The following is an 11,233-nucleotide window of genomic DNA, read 5'->3' as shown; positions in this document are numbered from 1 at the left end:
TGAACAAAACTACAGTTCCTCAAGTGTCCACTTGAGGCTGGTTTCAAAAGACCCAGTAGTCTGTTTTAACAGCCAAATTAAATGCTGTTGTTAATGTTTATATCCTGGTTTAAAAAAAGAGTTTGGGCTGATTAGTTATTGAATTTTCTTCATAACTAACCTGATCTGATTTTATGAAGGCTATGAGTTACGATAATTAGAGGCGTGGCGAAGTTCAGCTTTCAGCTCGTTGAGATCTGCGTTCAGAGGAAACCTGAAACAGCTGTGTGTAATAACTCAGCATCACTAAAACATCATCAGCTGGTGGTGCTGAATGTACAGACGAGTATGATGTGTGTGTGTGTGTGTGTGTGTGTGTGTTCAGGCCCTGCAGACATACTCACAAACATGAAGAAAGCACAAAGTTTCACTGAGCATCAGAGCCCCCCCCCCCCCCCCCCCCCCCCCCCTCCAGTGTAGATGGACTGTGGCCCTGAGAGGAAAAATCCCCAGGCTGACACCATGAACTGGTCCAGATTCAGCTCAGTGCAGTGTCTCCTGCAGCTTTAATGTTTCCACATCACTGAGAGCCAGTGAACCAGCAGACCCCCCAACATAGCCCATCCCACCCCACCCCCCATCACCATCGCCCATGATCCCCTTTAAAACTAGAACAACTATGACTAAGCTATTGAACTTTATGAGCACAAACTGTGAGCTCAGCTCGATGATAGTCTTCATGTAATTAATGAGACATCAGAATATATTTATGTTAAATCCGTAATCATGGAGACGGTTATAGGAAGTTCAATAACTTTTGTGTTAGTGTTCATTTAGTTTGAGTTCCTCTTATCGGCCCTCCTCTACTCTGATAATCTGGAGGACACAGCAACGCAGATGCCTCATTCATAAAGCTGTAAATCATGGAGTTATACTCCTTTTGAACTCATCAGATGAATAATTAAAACTAAAATCAGGAAACACATGCTGTGTCATGAATCAGCATGAAAATAACTAACTACAATAGCAGAGAGCATGTTAGAGAGAAACATTTATCTCACGTGTATTTTGTTTTTAAAGTTTGAACTATGAAAGGTGATGACCGTACTCTGGTTGTGTGTATACAAGGACCTTCCTCTGGTTATGTGTATGCGAGGACCGTCCTCTGGCTGTGCGTATACGAGGACCGTCCTCTGGTTATGTGTATGCGAGGACCTTCCTCTGGTTGTGTGTATGCAAGGACCTTCCTCTGGTTGTGTGTATGCGAGGACCTTCCTCTGACTGTCTGTATAGGAGGACCTTCCTCTGGCTGTGAGTATACGAGGACCTTCCTCTCGTGCGTATATGAGGACCTTCCTCTGGTTGTGTGTATATGAGGACCTTCCTCTCATTGTGTGTATATGAGGACCTTCCTTTGGTTGTGTGTATATGAGGACCTTCCTCTCGTTGTGCGTATATGAGGACCTTCCTCTGGTTGTGTGTATGCGAGGACCTTCCTCTGGCTGTCTGTATAGGAGGACCTTTCTCTCGCTGTGAGTATACGAGGACCATCCTCTCGTTGTGTGTATACGAGGACCTTCCTCTCGTTGTGCGTATATGAGGACCTTCCTCTGGCTGTGAGTATACGAGGACCTTCCTCTCGTTGTGCGTATATGAGGACCTTCCTCTGGTTGTATGTATATGAGGACCTTCCTCTCGTTGTGCGTATATGAGGACCTTCCTCTCGTGCGTATATGAGGACCTTCCTCTGGCTGTGAGTATACGAGGACCTTCCTCTCGTTGTGCGTATATGAGGACCTTCCTCTCGTTGTGCGTATATGAGGACCTTCCTCTCGTTGTGTGTATATGAGGACCTTCCACTCGTTGTGCGTATATGAGGACCTTCCTCTCGTTGTGCGTATATGAGGACCTTCCTCTGGTTGTGTGTATATGAGGACCTTCCTCTCGTGTGTATATGAGGACCTTCCTCTCGTTGTGTGTATACGAGGACCTTCCACTCGTTGTGTGTATATGAGGACCTTCCTCTGTTGTGTGTATAAGAGGACCATCCTCTGATTGTGTGTATACGAGGTCTCTTGGTTGGTTGTGTGGACATAGAGCTCATCACTGTATGCCCTCCTGCTGCTACCACAGCATCCTTGTCTCTCTCAGCATCGTCGTTTTTTCAGAGTTTTCAGAAGGATACAAACGTGTGTTTCAGGGGCGAACAGATAAAGATTTGATAGTGGTCGCCCCCCGGGGACTAGATGTGGTCTGAAAGGAGAATTGGGGACAGTTGTGAATGTGCGTTTGATTTCATAAAGCACACTGAGCTGCTTGTTGGGCTCCAGATGTGCTGCGTTCAGGCTCAGTCCATCAATGACGCCCTGTTCGCCTTGTTCTTCACACACTGAGGGGCCTGAGTCCACCTCAATGTGGTGGGGGGGCAGGTCGGGGGGGCTCCCGCTTAGTCAGGTCATACTTCAACTGGTAAATAAATCACACATTGGTGTTAAGACACTAACCTACATGCAGACTTCTATTTCTATATTTTCCTATTTAATCGTTTGATTGATTTACGATTTGGAGGCAAAATCACTTTAAAAATAAGGACGAAAAAATTATAAAAGAAACACATATTAGTTTAATCATGGAGAAAAAAGATTTAATCTAGTTAATTTTTCTATTTGTTTCTCACATTCTTTTTAATGAAATAAAACCCTTCCTGTATTGCGCAGGTCACAGAAGAGTCCTTATAATATAAACAGCTGTTGTTGACCATTGTCTCCGTTGTGTGTCTCAGTGTGATGTTTGTGTTTGTACACGTCATTAGGTATGGTGTTCAGGTACAGGTAAGTCTCACAGGTGCATAAATATAAATTTTGATAAATTAAAATGTTATGGTCTGTTTTGATGTCACTCACAGGAGCCTGTAAAGGAAAAACAGCAGGGGATCTAACATTGAGCGCTGTGCCATCATCAGTTTGTGCCACAGAGTCACTAACAGCACTTTATAACCAGTTCTTAAGGACTGTCGCATTACATGATGGGAGTTGTAGGATCCAGTGGGGAGCATCAGGTTCCACATTTGAGAGACAGCCTCACGTCTCTGTGGACCAGCGGGAGAACATGTTTTCATTCACCGGTTTGATTCCTGCTTTGAAACACCTCTTTAGATATTCTCCACTATGGGAAAAGAAGTATCACTTCTTCTGCATCAAGCTTCAGAAAGTTTTATCTGTACATTACCTCTCGAACATCTATAAGACAATAAGACAAAATGATTATATTAAAACAGATGGACCACTAATAAAAATATGTTTATAAAAAAAAGACGGACCAAATAGAGATAAATATTTTAAAACATGAGTACAATAAAATGAAATGAAACAAAATAAGTTCTTCAAAATCAGACAAGTTAGTATTTTATTTTATTTATCACGCACTGAGGTTAGTTTAAACCTGATTCATCCTCTCAAAGTGCTCATGAACGTCACACGCTGCTGAAACAATCAGAATGAACCCTTTTTACAATGTACTTATTATATGTGTGTGTGTGTGTGTGTGTGTGTGTGTGTGTGTGTGTGTGTGTGTGTGAGTGTGTGAGTGAGTGTGTGTTAGAAACACACAACATCCTTCGGCAACAGCGTCTCTTTCTTACATCAGAAAATCTGTGTGTGTGTGTGTGTGTGTTGAGTTTGTGTGTTAGAATGAGCTTTGTTACAGGACGACAGATTAAAATGTGCGATGTTTTATTTTGTGTTTTTTATCTGATGTAAATGATTTATTGTGTTTATGTATCTGCAGCAGCAGCAGATTATCTCTGAGCACAAAGTGTGTGTGTGTGTGTGCGTGTGTGTGTGTGTGTGTGTGTGTGTGTGTGTGTGTGTGTGCGTGTGTGTGTGTGTGTGTGTGTGTGTGTGCGCGTGTGTTTTGATGTGGGTGAGGAGGCCTCGGGGCTCCTCAGTCAGCGGAGGAGGAGGAGGAGGAGGAGGAGAGGAGGAGCAGAAACAAAAAGACAGACGTTACATAAGCTGTGATCTGCATGAATATTCCTGAAATACCTGCATTAGAGGAAACTAATCTTCTTATGCACATGATGGGATGATGCACTCTGCAGCTGTGACAGGTGCTCAGCATCAGGACCAACATTATCGGGGGGGGGGGGGGTAATCCACATCTGAGATTCAAGAGATACCCAGAGTGAGCCGTACACTGCAGAATATCACCAAACATGACTATACACACACACACTGCACACGCAAACATTTTATTATCAGTTTTCTTTAACTGGGATCATCAAGGGCAACTGGCCTCAAACTGCTTGGACTTATGATCAGAACCAAGTCTTCTTTTTATTTTTTTTTAAAGATTTATATTAGGGTTTTTTCTACTTTTATTTGAAAGATAGGACAGCGGATAGAGTCGGAAACCAGGGAGACAGAGAGTAGGGAACGACATGCAGGAAAGGAGCCACAGGTCGGATTCTAACCTGGGCCGCCCGCCTGGAAGACTACAGCCTCCACATATGGGGCGCGGGCACCAACCACTGTGACACCAGCGCCCCAGAACCAAGTCTTCAGAGCACACAGAAGGAATTGTTCTGAAACACTAAAAACGATAAAATAATAAGTATGAACTTATAAATGGATACAATACTGAATCTCTGCGTTACTCTCACTGGACTTAATGTTTACATGCACACTGAGTTGGACTGAAAATCTGTATGAACTGTTTTTGTTTAGTTTAGTTATTTTAAAAACCCTCAATATATCAATATATTTTCACACAAAACTCCTGAAATGTTTTCACGGCGACATTACCCGGACTTTCGCCTGCTAGCCTCCTGGTGAAAGTTGGAGGTGAAGTTGAAGTGAGCTGATCTGAGAACAGCAGGAACTTTAGGACCGGGATCACGTTGAACTACACATGGCTTTGTGACACAGACCACGCCCCCCCCCCCCTCCCCGTCCGACAGGTAAAGTCTCCCGCAGTGAGGGACTTGTGTGTGACTAATTTCCGCGGTTGCCTGAAATGTTTTCAGGAGTTCATGTGTAGAAACAGCTTCAGTTTGTGTCTCTGTTTCTTTCGTGTCTGTCCTCGTCTCTGATTGGTCGACACACACAGAGATGTTCTTCAGGCAGACAGCGCCGTCACTGTCCACGCAGCTGTGACCAACACTGTCCCCTCTCTGCTCTCCCACAATGCCATGCCTGTGACGGTCAGCGGCGGAGGAGGGGTAGGAGGGGAGGACTGAGGAGGCCTCTCTCAGTCAGGTAGAGACTTGTTGTGACATGTTTGGACATGTTGGACCTGCAGGGACGAGTCTGTGCACACAGACCAACACATCCAGAGACACCAGCTGCAGGCTGACCTGATGATCCGCTCATATGGGAATGCAGATTCTCCTCGGGTCGACAGAATTAACAATAAGAAGAAACAAAAAGTACATTTCTAATGTGAGGTCATTAAAAACAGAGGGGACAGCTTATTGCTGACTCACCGCTTTGCTCTCTCTGTGGATGAAGGAGTGCGTGAACGAGGAGAGAGCTGATTAATAAGAATAAAGACGACTGCAGAGAAAAGAGAATCTGAATGGTGCAAAACGTGATGATTTGTTTTCTGCAGAGACGACTTCAGTATTTTCTGTGACAGTTTAAGAGACACAGACTTTGAATGTTTTTTCTTGCTCGTTGGTGTCACCTCTCACCTTTTTACACTGAAAGCAGAAGTATGTAAAAGCCGTTTGTTGTGTAACATATGTGTGACTCAGTGTGTGTGTGTGTGTGTGTGTGTGTGTTTGTGTGCACACTCAGCAGGATTCACTGTCTGCAGTCAGTCAGCAGGTAAACTGTCACCAACCGTCCATCACGCCACAGAGGAACTACATGTCCCTGAACGCACCACTCACTGAACTACCTTCACATCTTCATGGACACACACACAAATACACGCACACACACACACACACACACAGACACACAAACACACACACAGATGTGCACAAAGATGTGTTTTCATTTGAATATTTGTATTATGTTATTTATTATTTTATATTAAATATGATATAATAATAAAAAAATGTATAACATTTTTTTCACTGTTTAAACAGTTACAGTTAAGATGTCATGATTATTATTTTAGACATGAACATACAAACATGTCAAACACGTGAAAACATGGATGTGCTACCTCCCCCCCCACACGCACACACACAAACACACACATACAAATATGCACACAGTCAGGAGAATCTGTGTTTGTGTGTGTGTGTGTGTGTGTGTGTGTGTGTGTGTGTGTGTATGTTTGTGAGCTGCACCTGCGTGTTGGAGGGATTTCATGTAAACTCTCATCTCCTGAAATCCATAAAAACAGGCAGAAGATTGAGCCGTTTATTTTCCCATGATGCCATTAACCTGGGGGGGGGGGGGGGTAAGAATGAGTCGCATGCCAGAGCAGAAGTGAGAGAGGAGAGGAAATCTGTGTTAATCTGATAAAAGGGTCAGATTATGGGAATAAAAACATTTCGAGCTGTGCTCAGTCTGGATAAGAACAATGTTGGTGCTGAGGCTGCATGACGGGGGGGGGGACTGTAAGGTCGGGGGGGTCGAGGAGGCGGGGTCCAAGCTGCATGGTGCTTTAAATAGAAACATTAATCAGACAATAAAACAATAAAACCCTGCTGATAAAGAGGGCACATGCTTAGAGCAGGACTGACTATCTCTCCTGATCCACATCCGGCTCAGACCAGAACAGGAGCAGAACCTGCAGTTGGTCTCAGGTGTCCACTATAGCTGTTTTTCTTCCCTGGAAACCAAAGCTGTGTGACCATGCAGCGACCATGCAGCTCACAGAGCTCTCAGAGCTCTCAGTCGTCAATAGTTCAACTTTAGGAACGCCACTGTCAGTGTCACCTCTGCTTCAACAATTAATCAAAAACAAGAAGGGGCAGGACATCTCATGTGACTGTGACTTTTCCTTCCATACACCATCCTTATGAAACTGTTTGTTCATTAAGGTAAAGAGACATGTTTACTGTTTTTAAAAACGGTGAATATTAAACATGAAGTGTTGATCTAAAGAAAGAGGTAAGATATCGTCAAATACAATATCACATAGAACATGCGCGATACACATCAGGTCTGCATCAATGTTTCCACTCCGAGGGTGGCCTCCAGCTTTCAAAACCACATCACACACACACACAGACGCACACACACAGACACACACACACACATAGACGCACACACACACACAGACACACACACACACAGACGCACACACTCACACAGACACACACACACACACACACACACACACAAACAGAGACACACACACAAACACACAGAGACACACAGACACACACACACACACATACACACACAGACACACAGAGAGACACACACACACAGACAGACTCTCTCACACACACACACACACACACACACACACACACACACACGCACACACACTCACACACTGAGACACACACACACACACACACACACACACAGACACAGACACACACACACACACACACACTGAGACACACACTCAGAGACACACACACAGACACACACACACACACACACACACACACACACACTGAGACACACACTCAGAGACACACACAGACACACACACAGACACACACAGACACACACACACACACACACACACACACACACACACGAGGAGTTCATTAAAGTGAGACACGTGCAGCTTTGATAACGACCTGCTTCCTGATTAAAGGTTGAAACAGCAGAAGTTTGTTTGAGCTTCTCGCTTCACAGACATGCTCGTGTGATGTCAGTGTGTAAAAAGAGTTTGTCTTCATGGACCGAGAGTTTAACCCTCAGTCCTGACTCACAGGATGTGCCGGCGTGAGGACAGAACGTTATCAGTCAGAGAGTCAAAGGTTAAATGTATTCACAGCTTCACACGAGACATGCTGTGCATCAGAGTGTCTGTAACATGAACTGACAGAACCTGCTGCAGGTTTAATATGTTTCAGACTGAATATATGATCAGCAGGAGCTCACTGTGTCTGTGTATACCATTACATATGATAAAAATGCTGCAGACCGTCGGTTTGTTGTCGAGATACAGGTCTACACTCACAATAAACTAAATGGATTAAAAATCAGATGAGATGAAGATTTTCTCGTCAGTTTGTCGCAGAAGCAGAACGAGACTCTTTGATGTCTGACGTTGTCACGGGAGAACAAAGACGCTCGTTCATGCTGCACCAAACCTCAGCTGAAGATTCATCCATTTGACTCGTCCTGACCAATCTGTGCGTGAAGTCTGACCTGAGGGGGGAGTTTAAAAACTGAATATAAATCACTGTGAACAAGTGTTCTTTAAATTAGCATCATGTCTTTTAACTGCTGTTATGAAAACATTCAATTTAAACATTATCAGCCCCCATTCTTTGACTAAATCACATTTAAGTAAATAAGTCACGAGTCTAACCCTCTCTCTGGTTCACCTTACATACAGGTGAGTGTGTTCAGGTGTCCTGAGTCAGACTGACCTGAGAGAGCAGACTGTCCTGAGAGAGTAGACTGACCTGAGAGCAGACTAACCTGAGAGAGTAGACTGACCTAAGTGCAGACTGACCTTTGAGCAGACTGACCTTTGAGCAGACTGACCTGAGAGCAAACTGACCTGAGAGAGCAGACTGACCTGAGAGCAAACTGACCTGAGAGAGTAGACTGACCTGAGTGCAAACTGACCTGAGAGCAGACTGACCTGAGAGCAAACTGACCTGAGAGAGCAGACTGACCTGAGAGCAAACTGACCTGAGAGAGTAGACTGACCTGAGAGAGCAAACTGACCTGAGAGAGCAGACTGACCTGAGTGCAAACTGACCTGAGTGCAAACTGACCTGAGAGAGCAGACTGACCTGAGAGAGCAAACTGACCTGAGAGAGCAGACTGACCTGAGAGCAAACTGACCTGAGAGCAAACTGACCTGAGAGAGTAGACTGACCTGAGAGAGCAAACTGACCTGAGAGAGCAGACTGACCTGAGAGAGCAGACTGACCTGAGAGCAGACTGACCTGAGAGCAGACTGACCTGAGAGCAGACTGACCTGAGAGAGCAAACTGACCTGAGAGCAGACTGACCTGAGAGAGCAAACTGACCTGAGAGAGCAAACTGACCTGAGAGAGCAGACTGACCTGAGAGAGCAGACTGACCTGAGAGAGCAAACTGACCTGAGAGAGCAAACTGACCTGAGAGCAAACTGACCTGAGAGAGCAGACTGACCTGAGAGCAAACTGACCTGAGAGAGTAGACTGACCTGAGTGCAAACTGACCTGAGAGCAGACTGACCTGAGAGCAAACTGACCTGAGAGAGCAGACTGACCTGAGAGCAAACTGACCTGAGAGCAAACTGACCTGAGAGAGTAGACTGACCTGAGAGAGCAAACTGACCTGAGAGAGCAGACTGACCTGAGTGCAAACTGACCTGAGTGCAAACTGACCTGAGAGAGCAAACTGACCTGAGAGAGCAGACTGACCTGAGAGCAAACTGACCTGAGAGCAAACTGACCTGAGAGAGTAGACTGACCTGAGAGAGCAAACTGACCTGAGTGCAAACTGACCTGAGTGCAAACTGACCTGAGAGCAGACTGACCTGAGAGCAGACTGACCTGAGAGAGCAGACTGACCTGAGAGCAAACTGACCTGAGAGCAAACTGACCTGAGAGAGTAGACTGACCTGAGAGAGCAAACTGACCTGAGTGCAAACTGACCTGAGTGCAAACTGACCTGAGAGCAGACTGACCTGAGAGCAGACTGACCTGAGAGAGCAGACTGACCTGAGAGCAAACTGACCTGAGAGCAAACTGACCTGAGAGAGTAGACTGACCTGAGAGAGCAAACTGACCTGAGAGAGCAGACTGACCTGAGAGAGCAGACTGACCTGAGAGCAAACTGACCTGAGTGCAAACTGACCTGAGTGCAAACTGACCTGAGAGAGCAAACTGACCTGAGAGAGCAGACTGACCTGAGAGCAAACTGACCTGAGAGCAAACTGACCTGAGAGAGCAAACTGACCTGAGAGCAGACTGACCTGAGAGCAAACTGACCTGAGAGCAGACTGACCTGAGAGCAAACTGACCTGAGTGCAAACTGACCTGAGTGCAAACTGACCTGAGAGAGCAAACTGACCTGAGAGAGCAGACTGACCTGAGAGCAAACTGACCTGAGAGCAAACTGACCTGAGAGAGCAAACTGACCTGAGAGAGCAAACTGACCTGAGTGCAAACTGACCTGAGTGCAAACTGACCTGAGAGCAGACTGACCTGAGAGCAGACTGACCTGAGAGAGCAGACTGACCTGAGAGCAGACTGACCTGAGAGTAGACTGACCTGAGAGCAAACTGACCTGAGAGAGCAGACTGACCTGAGTGCAAACTGACCTGAGTGCAAACTGACCTGAGAGCAGACTGACCTGAGAGCAGACTGACCTGAGAGAGCAGACTGACCTGAGAGCAAACTGACCTGAGAGAGCAGACTGACCTGAGAGCAAACTGACCTGAGAGAGCAGACTGACCTGAGAGAGCAGACTGACCTGAGAGCAAACTGACCTGAGAGAGTAGACTGACCTGAGAGCAAACTGACCTGAGAGAGCAGACTGACCTGAGAGCAAACTGACCTGAGAGAGCAGACTGACCTGAGAGAGCAGACTGACCTGAGAGCAAACTGACCTGAGAGAGTAGACTGACCTGAGAGCAAACTGACCTGAGAGAGCAGACTGACCTGAGAGAGCAGACTGACCTGAGAGAGTAGACTGACCTGAGAGCAGACTGACCTGAGAGAGCAGACTGACCTGAGAGCAGACTGACCTGAGAGAGTAGACTGACCTGAGAGAGTAGACTGACCTGAGAGAGCAAACTGACCTGAGAGAGCAGACTGACCTGAGTGCAAACTGACCTGAGTGCAAACTGACCTGAGTGCAAACTGACCTGAGAGAGCAAACTGACCTGAGAGAGCAGACTGACCTGAGAGCAAACTGACCTGAGAGCAAACTGACCTGAGAGAGTAGACTGACCTGAGAGAGCAAACTGACCTGAGAGAGCAGACTGACCTGAGAGAGCAGACTGACCTGAGAGCAGACTGACCTGAGAGCAGACTGACCTGAGAGCAGACTGACCTGAGAGAGCAAACTGACCTGAGAGAGCAAACTGACCTGAGAGAGCAAACTGACCTGAGAGAGCAAACTGACCTGAGAGAGCAGACTGACCTGAGAGAGCAAACTGACCTGAG

Source organism: Labrus mixtus, chromosome 13 (genome assembly GCF_963584025.1).
Source record: "Labrus mixtus chromosome 13, fLabMix1.1, whole genome shotgun sequence".
NCBI classification, from domain to species: domain Eukaryota; kingdom Metazoa; phylum Chordata; class Actinopteri; order Labriformes; family Labridae; genus Labrus; species Labrus mixtus.
This window is presented reverse-complemented; position numbering follows the sequence as displayed.